The 23,474-nt window shown below is 33.6% G+C and overlaps 1 long non-coding RNA gene across 1 annotated transcript; it reads left to right on the top strand.

Annotated features, from left to right (window-relative positions):
• The first annotated feature begins 1,954 nt into the window (after positions 1-1,954).
• LOC121263798 lies at positions 1,955-22,227 on the top strand. Its single transcript, XR_005940347.1, has 3 exons — positions 1,955-2,073; positions 4,692-4,699; positions 22,217-22,227. It is a non-coding gene; the product is annotated as an uncharacterized LOC121263798 (long non-coding RNA).
• Positions 22,228-23,474: the final 1,247 nt, after the last annotated feature.

The following is a 23,474-nucleotide window of genomic DNA, read 5'->3' as shown; positions in this document are numbered from 1 at the left end:
AGAGGAGGGGAACCGAGGTCTGAGAGACAATTAATTGATTTTAAACAGTTGTTGAAGATTGTAGGTTGAGGGATTTGGGATATTATGGGCATAAATTCACATGGTGCAATAGGAGAGCAGGGGAACATCTTGTTAGTGAGAGACTCGATAGATTTCTTGTTAATTCTGCTTGGTGGCATTACTTTCCTAATGCTACGGTTTATCATGAAGTGGCGGCCTATTCAGATCATTCACCAATTAGTGTCATTCTAGAGGGTGAAGGGGAGCATTGTAGGTCTTCAAAGCCACTTAAATTTGAGGTCATGTGAGTGAGAGAGGCAGTTTGTAAGGAGACTATGAAAGGGGTATGGAATAAGGTTTCTAACCAGACCTATAATGGAGAGGTTATAGATTTGATAAAAAGAAAGTAGGACACGGGTGAGGCAATGGAATAAACTTTCTTTTGAAAATGTTAAGGCCCAGAGGAACTTGCAAAGATTGGTTGAAAAGGATCCATTTGGTGATGAAGTTGAGGCACTGAATTTGGCAAGGGATGAGGTTCAAATTTGGTTGGAAATGAATGAGGTTATGTGGAGACAGCGCTCTAAAGCTTTATGACTTAAAGAGGGTGATAATAACACAAAGTATTTCCACATGAAAGCTTCACAAAGGAAAAGGAAGAACATGATTTTTAAAATTCAAGATGAATATGGACAATGGCAAGAAGGATATCAGAGGGATAGAGTTATTCTATCTTATTTTCAACAACTGTTTACTACTTCTAATCTATCTCTTACTAGTACTTCATTAGATTTTTTACAACCTTTAATTGGGAAAGTAACAGCTATGATGAACCAAGAGTTGATCAAGGAGTTTTCTGCAGATGAAGTGAAGATAGCTTTGTTTCAAATGGATCCCATGAAGGCACCTAGTCCTGATGGCATGTCTCCAATATTTTTTCAAAAATATTGGCATGTACTTGGAGATTCTCTTACTTCAGCAGTTCTTCAAGCTCTGAATTCAGGTTCATTCCCTTCTATTTTGAATCTTACTCATATTTCCCTTGTTCCAAAAAAGAATTGTCCCTCTAAGATGAGTGATTATAGACCCATAAGTTTATATAATGTAGCTTACAAACTCATTGCAAAGGTCCTTTCTAATAGGCTAAAAACTATTTTATCAAGTGTTATTCATGAGAGTCAAAGTGTTTTTGTTCTGGGACGCCTTATTTGTGATAATGTTCTAATAGCATATGAGTTGGTTCACTATCTCAAACAGAAAAGGAAGGGGAAAAAAGGTTTCGTGTTTTTAAAATTAGATATGAGTAAGGCTTATGACTGTGTTGAATGAGGTTTATAAAATCTGTTATGGAGGTGATGAGATTTCATCATAAATTTGTTGATTTGATCATGTGCTCTGTAAGTTCTGTTTCCTTTTCAGTTCTAATTAATGGGGAACCTAAGGGTCCATTATCACCAACTAGAGGTTTGAGATAAGGGGACCCATTGTTTCCTTATCTTTTTCTGCTTTGCACTGAGGGCTTGATCTCTCTTCTAAATATTGCTGGGATGAGAAAGAAAATTTCTGGGTTGAGAATCTGTAGGGGGCACCAAATATCAATCATTTACTGTTTGCAGATAATAGTATTATTTTTTGTAGAGCCGAGATTGATGAAAATAAAAGAGTGCAAAATCTGTTGGAGAGATATGAAAATGTCTTTGGACAGAAAATAAATAAGGAGAAAACCGCTATTGTTTTTAATGGTAATGTTGTCACAACCCCATCCCAGGAAGGACGGGATCCTGACTTACATGCCTTTTCTTTCTTTTTCATCATTTTCTTTTTCTAATAACAAGCGATCGGCATGAACATGACACACGTACACTTTAAATTTTTCATTTAATAAAAGGGAACACCTAATGAACATTTTATTTGAACATTCATCCATAAGGGACTCTCAGAGTCCATCCCAAAATATACATAACATAACCTATCATTCGTAACATAACTGTCCTTGTTAGGGAAGGTCCTAAGCGTTTGCCTCTCTCTCTGCAGTAATGCCTTGCTCCCCAGCCTTTTCATCATTACCTGGACGTTTAAAACATTTAACACAAAATGAGTCGAATACTCAGTAAGTAGTACACCATGCAGTGAACATACTAGGCATCTATTCTTTTCTTTTGAAACATGCATACATAAACATTTTCGCTATTCTTGACAATGCTTTCATGCATAACAGTTTAAGGAATAAGCCATACTTTCATGCATAAACATTCTTTTCATCTTTTCACTTTCATAGGCCATTGCACACTATTACGCCCTGCATGCTAGGGTTAGCGGCCCTGTGGCCAATGGATTCACCCGTGGCCACAGGTTGGAATCTCATTTCGTTAGGATGCAGCACTGGGTGCACTACCAGATACTATTACCCGGCATTGCCATATGCCCATTCATTCATTGGGTACCCCTTTTCATTCATTCATGTGGTCATTACATATTATACAATAAAACGTTCATTCATTTAGTTCTTTCTTTCATTCATTCATAACAGTCCTTTCAGTACTTTCTTTTCAGTCCTTTTCATTTAACAATTCGTTCATGGGAAAACTTCATTTAAAGTATGAACTTAAACATCATCTTTTCATTTAACAGTACATTCATGAAGAAACATTATTTAAAAGCATGAGCTTAAACATCATTTTTCATGGCATCCATAAAACATCAGTTCATAGGAACACTTAACGTCAATTCATAGGGACATTTAACGTCAGTTCATAGGGACATTTAACGTCAGTTCATCGGGACATTTTAAAACACTTTCCTCACGTCATTTAAGAGCATAAGTTCATAGGGGCAATTTAAAACTCATTTAAAGTATCACTTGAAGCATAAGACATGAGACATTCATTTCCTTTCCTTTGTAATCAAAACATTTTCATCATCTTTTTTACTTCAATGCACATGCATTTTTATGAACAAGATACATTTTCATGCTATACTACATATAAGAATAATCAATAAGTTTATTGAGAGAGCATGTATGGAAACCTCATGACTTAGAACCTACATGCATGCATTACCTTATACACATACACACAATTATAATCGATAGGGTGCTTAACAGGGGCTATCAAGAAAGGGTTTGTACATACTATATTCATTTATCCTTTTCTTTAGAAGAAACATTTGCAATAAGAGAGAGAGACATTCTTTCATAAAGAAAACTTGGTGTAAGAAGAATGGTCATAGCTACTTACCTCTACGCTCCTCGATACTTCCATCATCAATATAGGTCCTATTCCAATAAATACCATAAGCATGTTAATACTCATACAATATTCTTTAGCCCTCCCTTTAAAAAGAGAAGGCCACGATATTACAATCTAACGTTCCTTCTATGCTTAACATTAACCCAAATGACTACTCCTCACCTCGACTTACAAAAGAAATAACTTAAATATTAAGACATGTTAGCTGTCCATAGAAATGTTATTTTTGCTAAGAATTCACAGGCTTCAAGCAAGGTCTCTTTGGTTCAAGCTCACTTTGAGTTATGGACACTAGGACATAAAATCTGGAATTCTCGACAATGGGCTTTAAAATAGATTTAGGCACCTCAAGTAGGCTAACAACCTTAGAAAATATGCATTTTAATCAACTTGCAGTCCCTCATTATAGAAAGGTTAGCTTATCAACATTTTGGACTCTCGGGTTAGGTAGAATTTAACCAAAGAGGGACAACATAAATGGGCTACTTTTACATCAAGACATGGCATGACATGGGTTACGGGTACTTGGACAGCTTTGCATATCATAATATACCAAGCACAATTAATCTCTTATATCTAAACTAATTAAGCTATAACTTATTCATATAAGCAATATATTAATTAATTTAGATAAAACATTCCATTAAAATTAAAGTAGCATAAAGTATGGCAAGGTCACCCATTAAGAAACTTTAAAACTTTTAAATACTTAACTTATGATTTACTCACTTAATACCTTTCAAAAGCAAGATATAAAATTATAGGACCAAGTAAAACCTTTAAACCAAACCTCTAGCTTCCTGAAAATAGATTACCAACCAATCTCAACACAAGACACATAATACCAACATATATAATTTAAAATCATTTTAATCATCACTTATGATTAAACCAAGTTTAATAACAACATAATATTTTCGAAATATAGGAATATACATAGCAAAACAACTATAATATTATTCTGTTTGGGCTAAAAACAGGGCATACATATTTATTTGCAATATAGGAATTTAACTACACCAAAACACAAGCTAAAACAACTTAATAAGCTTCCAAAATTACATTAAAATAAATAAGTCAAATTAGGATTTTTTATCTTAAACTCTTAGCCTCTTTCAAGAGGTAAGATAGATGAACAAATAGTGGTAAACCCGTGTGGATGAAGAGTAACAATATCATTGTTTTAAACCCCAAAACCAAAACATCATTGGTAAGAAAATAGTGAAATTTGAAACCCACAAGTAAATCACACTAGGGAATAAACCAAAAGTTTATTACCTTCAATATTTCACCACTTGGAAGATGAAATCAAGCTTTATTTCCAAGCTTTGAGGCAATTCCGAAAATGAATATGGAGAGTATACTCATATGGCTTGGAGAGGATGAGAGAAAAATATTTTTCTTTGTCCCTTACTATGGAGTCATAAGTTTGAAGGAGATGAGATGGGTTTGTTTTCTTGAAGAACAAAAAGGGGGAGAAGAAGAGCTTTAGCTTGGAGGAGAAAGTGAAACTTTTTCTTTTTCTTTTCTTGGGTGAGAGTCGACAGGTAGGATGATAGAATGCTTGGGATAGTTTTTATTTTATTTTCTCTTCTCTTTGTTGCCTTGGACGATGGGTAGAGGGAAAGCAGAGTCAATGGCTTCCTTAGGAAGCTCATGAGTCAAAGGGTTTGATGGCTTGCTTTAGAGGTCTATGGAAGCAAAAGCTTATTGGCTTGTCCTAGAATCTTACGGGTGAAATGGGATAAATGGTTTTAGTTGATTAGTCAAGACTTATCTCATAGACTAAGGGATGGATGGTGGGGATTCAATCATAGGAAGATATTTTCTCACCTACCCATCCTAAGGTAGAGAATACTTGGGCCATTTCTTAATTAAATAAAATTTAAAGGGCTTAAGAGAAAATATTTCAAAGTCTTAAAAATAATACCCTTGATTTATTTTAATAAATCATATTTTAAAAAATAAAACATACTCATCTTAAAATAAAATAATTGGAAGTAATAAAAATATCTTTATCTCAAAATATTTAACTTAAAGAATTAATAAAATGACGTAAAGACCTACATAGTAGGACTCGGGTATTACAAATGTGGAGGTATCTACTAGAACTAAGATTAAGAATTTATGGGCCAATTGTGATATACAATAGTATGAGAAGTATCTTGGTCTTCCACCTATCATTGGGAGGAGTAAAAGACGTGCTTTCAAGTTAATCAAACAGAGAGTGTGGCAAAAATTACTATCTTGGAAAGAAAAATTGTTATCACAAGGTGGGAATGAAATTTTATTGAAGGCAGTAGTACTTTCTATTCCAACATACACTATAAGCTTTTTTCTTCTTCCTTCTAGTTTCTGTAATGATTTGGAGGGAATGATGTCTCGGTTTTGGTAGGGTCAGAAGGGGAATGAGAGAAAGATTTATTGGTTGAGTTGGAATAAAATGTGTCAAAGGAAAACTAAAGGAGGGATGGGTTTAAAGATTTAAAAAGTTTTAATTTAGCCTTATTGGCTAAGCAAGGATGGCGTTTATTTTAGGATGAGCACTCTCTGATACATAGATTATTGAAGGCAAAATATTTCCCTCAAACCAGTTTTCTGAATGTTGGATTAAGTAGGTGTCCATCCTACACATGGAGGGGTATTTAGGAGGCAAGGAAGTGGCTTATGGCAAGTTGTAGGTGGAGAACTGGGGATGGAAGAAGTGTGAATATATGGCAAGATAGGTGGATACCAGGGCATAATTCTTTAGTGAATGAAGGGGTTGTGGTGAGGGATGATACTAGGTTACTTTCTGTTGATTCTTTGTTTATGGATACCGTCAAACAATGGGATATTCCTAAACTCAAAGCTCTCTTCAATCTAAATGTGAAGGTAGATATTCTTAAAGTGCAATTATGTTCTGCTGCTGGTGGGGATAAGAGTGTGTGGTCTTATGAAAGAAATGGTAATTTCAATATAAGAAGTTGTTATCGATTAATCTTTGATCAGATTAGTTTTCAAGCAGCAGAGTCCTATAATGTACAAGTTCAGAATGTTTTATGGAAGCACTTGTGGAAAATGAAGGCACCAAGTAAGATAAAAAATTTTGCATGGCGTGTATGTAAAAATGATCTTCCTAATGGGGAAAATTTAGTGCAGAAACATGTTCTGACAGAGGCTAAATGCAGATTTTGTTTTTCAAATATAGAAGATGTTACTCATGCAGTTGTGACCTATAACTCTCTGCAGGGATTGATGCAAGTGTATTTTCCTAGTTTGGTATTTGATAGAGGTAAATCAGTTTGTGATCTTGTACTAGAGCTATGTAAAAGGAAAATGAATGATAAGCTACCAATCTTTTTTGCTTAGGCTTGGAGTTTCTGGTTTCACAGGAATAAACATGAGCATGAAAATTTGTTGTTACAACCAAAACATGTAGCAGATAATGCTTTATCTTTGTTAAGAAGTTTTGATCAAGTAAAAAAGAAGACAAGGGTTCAGTTAATGCAACAATATAAGTGGAAGCCTCCACAATCTAATTGGTTGAAGTTAAATGTTGATGGTGTAGTTTTTTCTCAGTTGAGGAAGATGGGTATTGGGGTTGTTTTGAAGGATGCTTCTAGGAGAGTTGCAATGGCTACCAGTAAAGCTGAACTAGACATGGATGGGATTGAAGCCTTAGAATTAATGGCAATTTTTCATAGGATTGCGATTGTGTGCTACTATGGGAATTTCAAGACTTGTTGTAGAAAGTAACAGTTTGCTTTGTGTTGCAGCTTTACAGGAGGATAGCATGTGTGACTCCTTGCTTGGGGGTTATAATATGAAGTTAAACAGCTTTCTTTACACTTTGAAAGTTGTATTTTTTCACATGTGTACAAGGAAGGAATTATGGTAGCTCATATGTTAGCTCGGAACGTTTGTCAGGTTGAGAATATTGTATTATGGTGGGATTATGTTCCAGACTGTATTTCTCAAGCCTTATAGCTTGATAATTGTCTGTAGCTATTTTTTTCATTGATGAATGAAGTTTAATTTCTATCCAGAAAAAAAAAAAAAAAAAGAATATTGTACAAATCATTTCTCTTTATATATATAATCAAATTGAAGTCGTGTCAACTATTAAAATTACCAAAATTTAAATTAGTAAGAGAAAAATCTGATAAATTCAAATAGAAATTCAATACATATTAAAAGAAAATCTTTTCGCGGGAAGTGCTATTAAACACCAAATAACACCTTTCAATCAAAGTTTTAAAATTCATTCCATTCCGGCAGAAATGGCCTATTCTGTGTCAGAACTGTAACTGGCACATGATAAGGTATTGTTCCATATCAGCTCAAATTGCAGCCATTCCAGCCAATTTCGGTCCATTCTAACCGAATTTCGGTATTCTAGTCGGAATAGTCATTTCGGAACAAAATTAAGCTTAATGGCAATTTTGAAAATAAATGAAAGATGGAGGGACAGAACCGTAATTTAATGTCTTGGTCCATTTCTCCTGTCTTCTTCCCCATTCCCTTGCAAAATCAAATACCAAACCCTCGCCTAATTACTTTTCTCTTCGTCTATCTCCACTCTACTCGCCACTCACTAGCCACACTCTGGCAACAGATTCCTGCCAAAACCAAAGGCATCGCAGCTCGAGCTTCCTGAGTCCTATCGCCATCGCAAACGTTGAAGCTCTATCCCGAATCTCGTGCGTTGTTGAGTCCTTCATTTCCTATGGAACTTCAGCCTTAAGTCTCGTTTGTTTTCACAAATGAGATGAGATGAGATGAGTTCAGATTAATGTTAAAAATTAAATAAAATATTGTTAGAATATATTTTTTTAATATTATTTTATTTTGTAATTTGAAGAAGTTGAATTATTTATTTATTATATTTTGTGTGAAAATTTGAAAAAGTTGTAATGATTAGATGAGATGAGATGAGTTTAGAGGAGTGTGAAAACAAACGAGGCGACTCCCCACGAATTTCTTCTACCAACTATAACCAAATCCCTTTTGTCGAGCCTTTCTTCAAACAGTTTATATGGTCCTTCTCTTCTATGGCTTTAACTGGCAATTGTATTCCTTGTAGTATGATGTCAACATCCCCAAAATTAAATTTCATGGTCAAATTAATAAAGTTCCACAGAACAGTCCCTAAAGAACTCAACCAATCCATACCCAGCACTACTTCACAACCCCCTAAGGTTAACAGGTAAAGGTTGGGTTTAGTGTATAAGTTCTGTAGCTGGAGTGGGAAGGCTAGCACCATTAGCCACCTTGACTGACAATTGGCTCTCTTCCACTGACAGTCTTGCTTTTCTTGCTACATATTTGTCGATAAAATTGTGTGTTCTCCCAGTGTATGTTAATACTAACACATTCTGATGATTAACAATACCCTTCAACCTCATAGTTTTAGGAGCTGGAGAACCTTACATAGCATGTAATGAGATGCCTAACAACTCTTCAACTTCCTCTTCTTCCCTTTGTTTTCATCTGGTTGAATCACTGCTAGGGCTCCCTCACTCTCCCCATCTCCTTCTTTTCCTTCTGTCATTCCTTCCAATAGAAAAATCTTAGGTCGATTACACCTATGACCTAGGTGAAACTTTTCATCACAATAATAACAGAGACCTCTCTCTCTTCTTTCTTGCATCTATGTGGGAGAAATCCGCCTAATAGGTATGGTTGGTTTTCTAGCTAGGTTGATGGGTCTAAAGCTAGTATTTGTGGATTTGGGATCTAGTTTTGAAGATGGTGCAGGAAGCCTTAAAATTGTTGTTGGTACAGGAAGTTTAAGATTATGGTGATGGTAGGTTTGTGTGGCTGTTTGATATCTAAAATGGTATCCCTGGCTTCTCCTTTCTACCTCCTCATCTTGTAACCTAGCCAATCCAAATGCTATTGATAGTGAAGAGGCCTTAAACATAGACACAGGAATTCTAAGGTCCTCACTAAGCCCACTGAGGAAAGTGCTTATGTGAAACTCCTCAGTAATGCCACTGATCTAATTGGACAAAATCTCAAACTGAGACTGATATTCTTCCACTATACTTGTTCATCGGAGTTTTGTGAAAACTCCATCTGGGTCCTCATAGGCTGATGGGCCAAAATGAGTTTTGAGAGCTACAACAAACTCCTTCCAAAAATTAACTCGGCTAGAATCCACAAGTCAACAATACCATGAAAGAGCCTTTCCCTCCATATGAAAAAAATCAATTTGCAAATTTTGTTCATCTGGAGTGTTACAATATAAAAATAACTACTGGCTTTAAGGTTCCATTCTATAGGTTCAGATCCATCAAATCTAGAAAAATCCAATTGAAGAGTCCTTGCTTAGATTCCCCCACTGCCCTCAAATAACGAGTTCCCATTAAACTTAAAAGCATTACTTGATGAACTCTCACCTATGTTTTGATGTGCAGATGTAACTACCAACTGGTCATAACTTGCTGCCGGATTATTGAGTTACTGAAGGATGGCCTCCAACATCTACTTCTGCCTCTCCTGCTCCTCTCGTAGATGAACTGATTCTCCTTTTTACGCCAAGACAGCCTCAGCCAACTAGGCTTGCCGGGTGCCTCAGCTAACTAGGCTTGCCAGGTGCCTTCAGCCATGGTGCAGGAACACGTCTTTGAGACCACTGTTAAGGCTCTTTAATGTTGTAAATATGTAATTGTAAGGGAACGTTAGTGTATGGCACCTCGAGGAGCCTAGTACCTCCAATACAAATATTCTAAGAACTGAAAACTTAATTCATTACAGATAACCCATTACAATAAATAGAGAGACCCAATTAAACATAACTGATGCACGTTTAGGCGTGGTCCCTTACGGCCCACGTACATATAACCAACCCTTAAGACTCGGTCTACACTCTTGAGCCCTCCCATGACTAACTACAAAGAATAAACTAACTCTGGACAATTAAAGAAAAGACAACATGTATATATATTGTAACCCTAACCTATCTTCCAGACACTTCCTTTAGACACAAACCTAATTTCACACCATACATAACTGATAACAAATAGAAAATATACTGTCATACGATTGGGATTGATTCAAGGCAATCCTAACTCCCATGTTCAAAGTTCAACAAGATATTTTTCATAACCTTTTCGTATATTTTTCAAGTACTTATATTTTGGAAACAAAACAATTCCCTCCAATTACAAAAAATATAAAGAAAACTAGTAGGAATCACAATAAATGAAAGGAAAGATAAAATGAAAATTTTGTCAGTCCTCAGACCAACGTTGAGGGATTCTAATATAACAAACTGATGATCTGTTGCTTCTAGAAGTCCCATCTAAAATGACTGTGTTTTAAGCTGCCCTTTTATTCCTCCATTCTACATCTGAAATGCTGTGTTCACTTAAGTCCCCACTGTCTTCCTGCAAAATGACACCGTCTCGGTAAAAAATATAACAATCACTTCCCTTAAAGAACCTTGCCCACAGGGTGTGGGTAAAGTTTCATCTTCTAAAGAGTCTCCCAATTGTTGTCGTCCAAGGTTGTCCCTGACCACTTGACTAGTACTTCGGTTACCAGTTAGTTTCCTCGGTAAATGAAGTGTTTGTCCACTATGAGTGCTGGTTTCGATTGTATTTCCCTATTTTTGTCCATTGGCGGAATCGTAGGAATTGGTTGGATTTGGTTCCCAAGTTTTCGCTTGAGGCAAGAGACGTGAACCATCGAGTGAATCCTGGCCAAGGGAGGTAAATCAAGTCGATAAGCAACATATCCAAGCTTCTGAAGGACCTAGAAAGGTTCTTAAAACTGTGGGGACAATTTCAGATTGTGGTGGAGGGCCATTGAGTTTTGTCGATATGGTTGCAACTGTAAATACACCCAGTCTGCTCGGCGAAATGGCACTCCGTTCTCCTCTATGTAAATTTTCATCCTTTCTTGAGCGGCTTGAAGATTTTCCCTTAATAACCCTCTAATCTGCTCTTTGGTTCGCAAGAATTTGTCAACAACTTCATTAGGAGAGGTGCTCGATACATAGTCCAACAACCTTGGGGGTGGATACCCATATAAGGCTTCGAAAGGTGAGATCTTGGTTGCTATGTGGAAGGAACTATTGTACGATCACTCAGCCATGGTGAGCCACTGACTCCATTCCCTTTGTTTATTGCCTACATAGCAATGCAGATACCCTTCCAAACATCGATTTAGGGCTTCGGTCTGACCATCCGATTGTGGGTGGTAGGCCGAGCTAAAGTGTAAACTAGATCCTTGTAAAGAGAATAGGGTTGGCCAAAATGTACTAAGAAAGGTTGGGTCGCTTTCTAAAACAATAGTTTTAGGCAACCCATGGAGCTTAAAAACTTCATCCATGAAAATTTGGGCCAACTTTTGTGTAGTGTAGGGGTGGGAGAGGCAAAACATATGACCATATTTAGTATAGCAATCCACAACCACGAGGATGATTGTCAATCCATGGGAAGGGGATAGTCTCTCTACAAAGTCTAGGGAAATATCCATCCAGGCCTGGGAAGGAACAAGTAAGGGTTGTAACAAACTCGCAGGCAATAAGGTTTCGACTTTGTTCACTTGGCACAAATCACATTCTTTCACTAGTTTCTTGATGTCTTTTTTCATACCCACACAAAAAAAAAAAAAAAAAAAATCTTTTTTTGGCTCTCTTAATTTGTTTTTAGATGCCCTACCTGTCCTACTTGTGGGTCGCCATAAATGTACTATAACACCTTCTCTTTAAAGGGTGAATTTGCCACTATCATAAGTCCCCCCCCCCCCCCCCCTTTTTAGGACTAGATTATTGAAAAGAGTATATCCCTTGGGCACTTCTTGGGAATTTTGGAACTTAGATAGTAGTTGTTGGGCGTCAGTAGTAGCGTAGCTGTGTCTTAATTCATCAATCCAATATGGTGAAAGGAATGTGATGATGGAAAGGGCCCCTGCACACTTCTTCATTTCTAGACAAGGCGTCTATCACTTTGTTTTCCTTGCCATTCTTATAGGATATGGAAAAGTTGTACCCCATTAGTTTAGCTATCCATTTTTGTTGAGCTATCTTTTGTTCTAGCAGGAACTTGAGGGCCTGTTGGTCTGTCTTCACAATGAAGATCTAACCTAATAAATAGGGCATGCACCTTTAGACAACTATCACCAAAGCTAAGAGTTTTTTTCATAAGTTGAAAGTAGAAGTTCCTTCCCTTTTAAAGCCCTACTTAGATAAGCTATTGGCTGCTCCTATTGCATTAGGACTGCACCCACCCTCGTGCCACTTGCATCATACTCTATAGTGAAGGGAAGAGAGAAATCAGGTAGCTTAGGAACTGGAGGGCTAGTGACTACCCTTTTAAGTGCTTGAAAAACCTCTATTGCTGTCTCATTCCACTAAAATGAATTCATTTTTAACAATGCAGTCAAGGGAGCTGCTATCAACCTGTAGTTGCGTATAAATTTTTTTATAATACCCCTTAAGGCCTAGGAAACCTCTCAAAGCTTTTATGTTAGAGGGTACTGGCCAGTCTAGTATGGACTTGAGTTTGGCTTTATCGGCCTTGACCCCTTTAGCAGGTATCATGTGGCCCAAGTAGTCTATCTCCCTTACACCAAATCTGCACTTAGTCATTTTAGCATATAGCTTATTGTTCTATAGAACTTGTAAAACCTGCTAGAGATGAGATAAGTGTTCTTCCCACCCACGTCTGTACACAAGTAAGTCATAAAAAAAAAAGGACAAATTTTCATAGGAATGGCATAAACACGTCATATATAAGTCCTTGGAAGGTGGAATGGGCATTCGTTAGGCCAAAGGGCATTACTAGGAACTCGTAATACACTTGATGGGTACAGAAAGCTGTTTTGGCTCTATCTTCAAGTACAATCCAGACTTGATGATATCCAGATCATAGGTCTAACTTAGAAAAGACCTCCGCCCTTATAACTCATCGAGTAACTCGTCAATCATAGAAATGGAAAATTTGTCCTTAATAGTTTCTTTATGGAGAGCCCTATAATCAACACAAAGGTGCCAACTCCCATCCGCCTTTCTAACCAACAACACCGAGGCTGAAAAAGGGCTAGAGCTAGGTCTAATAACCCATGAATGAAATAAGTCCCTCACTATTTTTTTCAATCTCAGTTTTCTGGTAGTAGGGGTATCTATATGGTCATGCAGAGATTGGAGAGGTTCCGTCCTTTAACACAATCCGGTGGTCATGAGTCCTAATGGGTGGCAAACCCTTAGGTTCATCAAAAACACTTTTAAATATACTCAATAATTGCTGAAGATCCTTCTGAGGTATCTCCAGTAAATTTTTTTTCCGAACCACCTCCACTTGGAGGAAAATTCCCCTTCCCTTACTTACTGATGATAACATATATTTATTTGCCCCTTTAAAGGTTAAGTCCTTGAGACTCATACCAGTCAAATCCACATGTTTTCCCCCATGCACGAATTTCATAAGTAGCTTATTAAAATCCCAGACAATGGGGCCTAGAGTTTTAAGTCATTGGACACCCAACAAGACATCACACCCACCAAGGGCTAAGATAAAAAATGAAGTAGAGAAATGGTTACTTTGGATGTGCAGAGAGACTTGTTTATAGCAGCCCTCACTTCTTATGATTTGTCCATTTGCTATCTTCACATCCAGCTTGCTGGAAGGATCCACTGGAAACTAATATTTAATAGCTATCGAGGGATCCAGAAAATTATGCATGCTACCCAAGTCCACCAGAATTACCATGGGTTCACCCCTTATCTGCTCCAGCAACCTCAAGGTATTAGGTTTATGGGTGCCAAGCATTGCATTAATCGAAATCGCAAGGCCTTCATGGGCTTGTGGTGGATAAGTTTCTTCTGGTCCATTAGAATCATAATATATATCATCATTTTTTTCGTCTAACTTCTCTTCTCCTTGCAGCAAGTAGACTTTTGGGGATTTGCAAATATGGACTGGGTTCCACTTCTCATCACAGTGGTAACACAACCTTTTTCTTCTTTCTCATCCATTTGCAAGAAGGTGACTTTCCTTGGTGGCACAAATATCTTTTGACCTTTGTTGGAGCTTTCCCCATGATTCACAATAGGAGTCCGCTAGCCTCCCCCCATTGCCAATCCAATATCTTCCATCGGCTTGAAGGTCTTCCTGGTGCTAAACAAATTTTCTTCTTGGATCTTAGCAAAACCGAAGGTTGCATTTAAGTTGACTGGGTTGAGCATGTGAATCGTAAGCCGAATCTCATCCTTCTGTCCACTGAGAAAAAAAACTCAGCTTGTGATGCTCGGACAGACCCCATAATTGGTTCGAAAGGGACTCAAAGTGGGCCTTATAACTCACCACTATTGATGTCTGTTTCAATCATGTGAGTGCCTCCATGGGGTCATCGTATGCCGTTGGGCCAAAGCGAATTTAGATGGCCCTGATGAAGGTATCCCAGCTGTTGAATAACCCACTCTCCACAAGAGCCTCACCATCCATGTGGTATGACGCCATTAGTAGACGCTGTGGAGGAGGGGTTTGGTGGTACTCGAAGTACTAACTGGCCTTGAAGACCCATCCTGCTGGATTCTCGCCGTCAAAGTGAGGGAACTCCAAGCGGATTCCTCGATTGGCAGCTCACCTTGTCTCCTGCACCACCCACTCTTGGTATCTATTAGCAAGCTCTGTTTGATTCCCCACCAACATACACATCATATCACCAAGCTAGTTCAACCTTTCTCAAATTTCTTGTATGTTTTCTTGATGGGATTCGACTTGCCTCTGCAAGTTCTCATGTTGTTTTTGGAACGAGTAGCCTCTGCCATGGGGATCGAAAGGCTCTAGATACCAATTGTAAGCAACCTTCTAGTGACAATGAGAATAATGGTTCTGTAATTTCAGAGATTGATTCGAGACAATCCTACCTCCAATGTTCAAAGTTCTACAATATATTTTCCATAACCTTTTAGTCTATATTTCAAGTACATATATTTTGGGAACAAAACAATTCACTCCAATCACAAAAAAGATTAAAAAAAAACTAGTAGGAATCACAATAACCGAAAGGAAAGATAAAATGGAAATTTTGTCAATCCTCGGACCAACGTCGAGGGATTATGGTATAACAAACTGCTGCTTTGCTGGTTCTAGAAGTCCCATCCAAAACGACCATGTTTTAGGCCTACCCTTTTATTCCTCCATTCTGCACCTGAGACGCTGTGTTCACTTAAGTCCCCACTATATTCCTCCCAAACGACATTGTCTCGGTCAAGAACATAACTGGTCACGACGGCCTAGTTGCTAAGGTCTGGCAATGGCCAGTCGGGCGCCCGATGAGAGAAGTGAAGACAACCAGATGAGCCCTTGATCTCGTATGATTTTTTTTCTTAGCAAGCCCATGTGATGATCCTCATCTCTTTAGGATGTATAATGCTTCCACAAAAAAAAAAAAAAAAAAAAAAAAAAGATGTATAATGCTTCCGTGGGCTTTTTCTATTGGTGTGTGTTAAAACAGCCTTTCACACCACATCCGTAAAATTGTAAGCGTATGTTGCACGGTAACACCACTCTTTAAAAAAAACCTTTTAGCCATATTTGTTTTTTTTCTTTCAAGCATAAAATTTTTTTCGATATGAGTATTACTTATACTTCAAACAATTTTTTTCTATTTAATTTTTCAATTTTCATTACTGCTAAATTTTTATCATCATTTAGAATTCGGTTTTATTATGTTTTTTCTTCTGCATGGTGTGGATCTCCAATCATTTTTTTTTTTTCATTTAAGTTCTCACAATACAAATATATTTTTATTGTGATATGAGTAATATGAATTTTTGTTTAATAAAATTGAGTAAACTCCATATTATTTGTTATTTTTTCGAATTGTTCCATTTATTGAAAATTCTTCTCAAATAGGTTTCATATTATTTTTTTTTTCTTTTTCTTTTATTAGTTATGAAAGTAATGATGAAAAAAATATTTAAAATATAGAAATTTTAAACTATGACGAGTAGGAAGAGATGAATATTAGAAAATGTAAAAACTGGACGTAGATGAATTCTGACCAATAAAATCATAAATGAATCGAGTAAACTTGGAGAGTTTTATCGTAATAGTTTGAGCATAAGACTCCTAATAAAGAGATTTTTGAAAGATAATTAAGATAAAGTAATTCTACATATAATCGTAAAGTACATAAATACTGCATAATCGCTTTGAAAAAGAGTAGGATCTACTATTAAAAAATTAATTTTTTTTATGTGAATCCTATATTTTATTTAATTTTTTCAAAACGATTATGCGACGATTGTATAATTTACGGTTGTAAATATATTTTCTCATTAGGACAATAAACTAAGTAAGAAAATCGACACTATGAGAATTTCAGGTTAATTAATATAGAAACTTAAGTTAATAAATAAACGTAAACATTTGGAGATTTCTGTTTAGAAAAACATTTGAGATAGAAAATAATTGAAATACCTCAATCACAGATTGTCACCAATTAAGCATATGCAAGCATGAATAAAAGAGCATACAACCATGCGCAGAAGATGCCCAGTTACGTGGAAGTCTACTCTAATAGGAGATAGACCTCCTAATAACTACATTCTTCACAAAAACTAACTACTATGTCCTGTAATGCCAATACAGAAACGGAGTATAAAAATTGTTCATCACTACATCAGTCATGATTAAATGTCATATGTTCAAAAAATAATCAAGGTTGATTTCATAACGAAAATTTATAGGTTTTCTCAAAAATCAACCTCAATTCATTTTAATTTTTAAACAAAGTTTAGCATAAAAATATCGTTTATCTAAACTTTTTAACATCTCTAAATTGTTTCATTTATTTTTTCATCCTACCTTTCATTTTCAGTCCGAGCTTCATTTTCTGTTCTCTCATCATTTTTAGTCCAAGCTTTATGTTCATTTTTTCACGTTACCCTCATTTTTTTGTTCGACCTTCATTTTCCATCCTATCTTTATTTTCTAGTTCAAACTTAATTTTTCCTCCTACCTTCATCTTCTGTTTTCTCATTATTTTTCCATGTGAACATTATTTGCTCACCCATGGATTCAAGCACTATCCCGCGGTGTTTTGAAAGCCACACTTCGTTAAATTTTTCTTTAAATTTCAAATAATTTTTATCGAAGTCGGGCACATGCCTTGGGCACGTGCAAGGCACATGCCTTCCTACTAATTTTGTAAAAAATGTGTATTTTTGACAATTTCATCGGCGCGACCTATATTTTGTGTAGAGCAAAATGTTACATTTAAAAAAAAAAAAAATTCATACAAGTAAACTTACAAATCGATATTGCTTCATACGATACATTAAATATATTTTATAATCAAAATAATTTTATAATTTAACATGCTATATTAAATCATATTAATTTATAAATATACTTTTATAGAATCTCTTCGTAATTAAAGCCATTTATTTTTAAAAGCCATGTACTAGCATTGGATTCGAGAGATGGCTGTCGGGCACGTTAGGCTTACAAACTTACCATGATTTATTTCAGCACCCATTATCGTTGAAGTAATAAGGCCCTCAAATTGCCTTCCTTTATTAGTGAGTATGGTGATCACCGAATTAAGCCCTTAATCATAACCAGTACTTATATATGATGATGCATCTTAGTTTGGCACAAGCTGGCTCAAGGCTGAGCCCTCCTCCACTTCTAAGCTTGGCCTAATTCAGTTCTGTTCCATAGAATATGACATTCCTACATGTACATATAACGAGCTGACAAGTCTGATATGTAATTTTAGGACAATGCTAGAGCCACCGCTTGGGGCTCCCGCTGGCTCTAGTATGTGTTTTTTTTAAGTTACTTTTTATATATATTTTTTTAACACTTTTAAATATTTTTAAAAAATAAAATAAAATTAGAACATCATTAAAAAATATTTCCTTAATCAGAAAGTAAAAAAAATATTAAAAAATAATTCTTTAATCACAAAGTAAAATAAAAAAAATATTTTTTTATGATTTTTTATTTTACTTTGTAATTAAAGAAGTATTTTTTAATTATGTTGTGAGTTTTTTTTTTCAAAATATTTAAAATTGTTTAAAAAATCTATATAAAAGAAGAACTAAAAAAAAAACATACACACACAAAAAAATACATGCTAGAGCCCATCGAGAGCTGCCAGTGGTGGCTCTAGCATTATTCGTAATTTTAATGCTGTGACTATTTTATTTTGTTGTTGTCACATACCGTTGGGATTATTGACATACATGAATATGAATATCAAGTTTTGCATGCATGGACGCGCGTGAGAATGATTTCATAGTCCAAAGTGAAACTCAAAATCCATTAAATAAGTACTTTATTGAGTTTGTGAAAGTACATAAATAAAATTAAAGAATTGTTTGAATGTAATTTCTTAATATATATTTTTTTAAGTTTGTAAAAATTTTAATGATTTTTGTGTTTGAGTAATGATTAGATAATGATTAAGATCCCGTTTAGATAGTGATATGGTTTTAGATGAAAGTTGAAAATGGAATAAAATATTGTTATAATATTATATTTTAATATTATTATTATTTTGATATTTGAAAAAGTTGAATTATTTATTAAATTTTGTGTGAAAATTTGATAAAATTGTAATGATGAGATAAAAATGAAACTGTTTCTGTATCCAAATGGGGTTTAGTGAAAATGTTTCATCTCATCTCATTTCATCATTAAAACTTTCTCAAATTCAAGCACAAAATATAATAAACAACTCAATTTTTTTAAATTTCAAAACAATAGTAAAATTAAAAAATAAAATTCTAACAATATTTTATTCAATTTTTATCTCATCTCATCTTATCTCGACTCACTATCCAAACGACACTTAAATAAAAAGATTGAAAATTAAAAATTAAAAATTATTTATATTTAAGTGATGTTTAGGATTATAATGAAGTTATGAGTATTAGGAATGAAGTTACGAGAATTTCTAAAAACAATTCTCATATTTACCAAACATGCACTTATTCCATCGAGTTTTTTGAAGAATAAAATGCAAAAGCGCAAAGACAACGTGAGTGCTAACCTATAATTAGACGTGTCGTGAATGTATAGCGTTGTGTGCTTTATCCATCTCAGTTTGTAACGGCTAACTTAGGGATCGTTTGTTTTTAGAGATGAGATGAGATTAGATGAGATTAAAGTTAAAAAGTTGAATAAAATATTGTTAGAATATATTTTTTAATATTATTTTTATTTTTAGATTTGAATAAGTTGAATTATTTATTTTATTTTATGTGAGGATTTGAAAAAGTTATAATGATGAAGTGAGATGAGATGAGATGAGATGAAATGTTTCTTGAAAACAAACGAGGCCTTAGATGTAGGAGTCACACGCCATCATACATAAATTAATGAGAAATTAATTAGTAGTATTTTCTTTCTGATGAAAAAGCGTAGAGTGGTTAATTAAGTTGATTATATTAGATTATGCATATGAAAATATTTCTATAACTATGAACAATGTCAATACAACTTGGAGATGCGCTATTCACTTCTCAAATGTTATTTTATTAATTTTTTTTCTCTCCTTTCACTCTCTCTCTCACAACCATTTCCTCTTCTCCCTCCCTTAACATCACAACAGAATCTTCTTCACCTTCACCTTCATCTTCATTTTATTATTATAATATATTATATTCGTTTATCATTTTTTTATATTTTTAATATAATATATAAAAAATTATGTTTTTTTATTATTATATTTGTATTATTAATGCCAAATGTATCTAGTAGGCGTTAATTGTAAAATATATATAAAATAATAATTTTAAGAAAAAAAATTAATAATAATAAAAAAAATCTATTCATCATTCCTACATGTCATAATTTTTTATTTTTTTCTCTTACTAAATATGTGGTATATGAATGATGAGTAGAAGAATTCAATAAGTTTAAGAAGAACAAAAAAAAATGTGTGTGATGTGTGAGGATGATGAGTAGCAAAACTCATCTCCAAAACATGTGATTTTACATTTGTATATAAAACAATCAATGCTAATGCTCTCAAGGGGTTGCTAGAGCCGCAAAGCATCAAGAATTCTCGCCAATAAGGTAAAAAAAAAAAAAAAAAAAAATCTATTTTTTAACATTTTTTTCAAACTCCTTAAACATTTTAAAAAAATAAAAATAATAAACTCATTAAAAAATATTTTCTTAATTATTAAGTGAAAAAAAAAAGAAATACTTTAGCCACAAAAGAATAGTATAAAAGAAAATCTACAAACTGACATGACTTGATGCAGTACTTCAGATTGTAAAATTACTTTTAATGTAAAGTAGATCTAATGCATCGCGTGGAATCGTGTCAATTTATAAATTTATTTTAATATAATTTCTTTATATCTATAATAATTTAAAAAAAAAATAATCGGTGAGAATTATCGGGAGCCGCTCTGGTGAGAGTGGCATTTTCGAGCATTTAATATTTTATCCCCTTTTCCCAGCACGTACCAAATCCGAAGGGCCGATCAATTATAGAATTGGGAAAGAAACGTGGTGAAACTTTTGCAAGGAAACAAGTCATTTTCTTATGAGGAATCGGAGAGATTAGCATACAAGGAAGGGCCAAAAAACTGATGTGTTTAATTAAACAGTATTATATAATTGGGATGGTCCTAAATTAGATACGAATTAATGGAATAATTAAGCTAACTTCATCAAAGCGAAGACCTTTTAATGGAATAATTTAGTATGCTGTGATTGTACCAATTTTTGTAGGTATCCCAATTAATCAAAGCAGGGATGGTGTAGGTATCCCTGCTTCCTTTTAGAGCATTTTCATCCGGTTGTTTAAGAAGAATGATAAACACACATCACTTTTCATAATACTTTACATAATAATATTTTAAAATGAGGGGTATTTTTGTAAAATATCTTATAAAACTAATATGATTTTACAAAAATATCCTTATTTTATAATATGTATTGTGAAATATGTTGTGAAATGTATTATGTAGATATCATTACTCATTGTCTAAAGCATCACTTTCCCTAAATTGTAGAGTTTATATTTGGAGTTTTCTTCAAATACATGTTCCATCCGATTTCCCATTTAAAAAAAAAGGTTTAGGATGTGAATAGTGACTCTCTATATTTGAGGAGCTACTGTTTATCCCCCTAAATCACTTTTTATATATATTTTATAGGGAGAGTTATAGATGTAGAAATAAAATAGTAGAAATAATAATAAAGAAAGAATAAAAAAATATTATTTTAATAAAATAGAGAAATGAATGATAAAGAATGAGATATAGGATATTTTTTAAAGATGAGTAAAACTTAGGAAAAAATTATAGGAAATGTGATTTCTAGCTAAAATTTAGAAAAAATGATAGGGAATCGGATGAGAATGCTCTTATGGTGTGATTGTACTAATTTTTGTTAGGTTTATATATTTTATATAGGAGTATGGTTTTGGGATTTTTTTTTGTAATTTTTTACTTCTTTTTACATAAGGTATTCCTCCGCCAGCTATAAGTAAAGGTTATCAATAAAATCGAGTATAATCTTTTGTTGTTTTTAAATATTTATTTTATAGGAACAACTTGTGCAAAAAGCAATTTATCTCTCTACCTAAAAATATCTGCAAGCTTATTTTGCGTTAATAATAACTTTTATTAGCTAATTTATTCAAATATGAGAAACATGGGGTTTCTATTCCGATCCGAAGTTGTTGTTTACATTAAATATTCGATCTTAATTACTTAAACTAAAAACATGTTTTAGTAAGTAAATGAAGTCTTTTTTCAATCTTCTTTACTGAAAAAATATGTTTAATTAAATGAAGCCTTACTGTTTTTTTCCGTTGGGTAAAAGTGTTCTAATTAATACGCGTCTATCCTTTACAGATATTGTGTGTAAACAACAGTGCTATATGTACTGCTTATAATTTTATTTATAAGATTTATTTTGTTAATTTTTTTTTAAATTTTAAATTTTAAATTTTAAATTTTAAATTTTATAATTTTCAATATATCATTAACTGATATATAGAGAAGTAAGTTTTTTATAATTTTTTCTTAAATACATTTATTATTTTTCATTATGCGAAACATAAATTTCAAACCTATATTTCTATTTATGTATATATGTGTGTTTGTGTGCGTATTTTTCACATTTTTCATGGGACACTTTTTATAGACATAATAAGAAAGTCCAAAGCAATGAAACTTTAATTTTAGAAAAAAAAAAAAACAAAAAATTACGTGACAAGTAGTCTTTATAAGCAAGTTTCATAATATTATAAGTCAACATTTTCTTTTTTTTGGGGAAAGAGTTTATTTAATTATTACTTTTTACTTATTTTTTATTATTATTTATTATTTTATTATTAATTATTTATTATTTTTTACTCTTATTTACAGATCATATAAAATTATCTCACTATGTAAACGTAGCCTAAAACTCTATTTTCGCAATACTCCTTAGATAGTTAGATGTCATCTCATAACGTATCGAATACAGGCCCACCCCATCGACCATGAAGGAAAAATAAATGAAGGATCATTTGAATTTTGTGGTTGTGCAAGAATATTGTGGTTGTGCAAGAATATGGATTTCCTTTTCTTTTTTTTTTTTCTTTTCTTTTTTTCTTTCTTTCTTTCTTCTTCTTCCTCCTCCTCTTTTTTTTTTTTTTTTTTTTTTTTTTTAAATTTTATTTAAATCTCATTTTAGTGCGTAGCTCCCGAAGCATTTGAATTAAGCCTGACCAATGCCATTTAATGTATTCGATATGAATTAAAATCTTGTATAATAATATAGTAACGTTATTTGAAGGCTTTTATACTATATACCATCCATTTAGCAAAATTTACAAATTCTAAAACTGTAATTCGCATAACTCATAATATAATAAGAATTATTAGATTTCGTTTGATTATACATATGAGATGAGATGATAAATTTAAAAATAGTAGTGAGATAGTTTTTGAATAGTAATAAAATTATTTGAGTTAAAATATTTTATGAGATTTTAGGAAATGAGACAAAAAAAATATATATAAAGTTAAAATATTATTAAAATATAATTTTTATTTTAAAATTTAAAAAAATTAAATTATTTTTTATATTTTGTTTGAAAGTTAAAAAAGTTGTAATAATTAGATAAAAAAATAAAAATTAAAAATTTGAAATTGAAAAGTATTTATATTTAAATAATATTTAAATATTAAGATGAGATGTATTAAACCATTTGTAAAACCAAACTGGCCTTAGAAATAACAAGACATGAAGTATGGATTTGGTTGGGATT

The sequence above is a fragment of the Juglans microcarpa x Juglans regia genome, chromosome 4S, assembly GCF_004785595.1.
Source record: "Juglans microcarpa x Juglans regia isolate MS1-56 chromosome 4S, Jm3101_v1.0, whole genome shotgun sequence".
Lineage (NCBI taxonomy): Eukaryota > Viridiplantae > Streptophyta > Magnoliopsida > Fagales > Juglandaceae > Juglans > Juglans microcarpa x Juglans regia.
The sequence above is the reverse complement of the archived record's forward strand: the minus strand, read 5'-3'. Positions and strand labels throughout refer to the sequence as shown.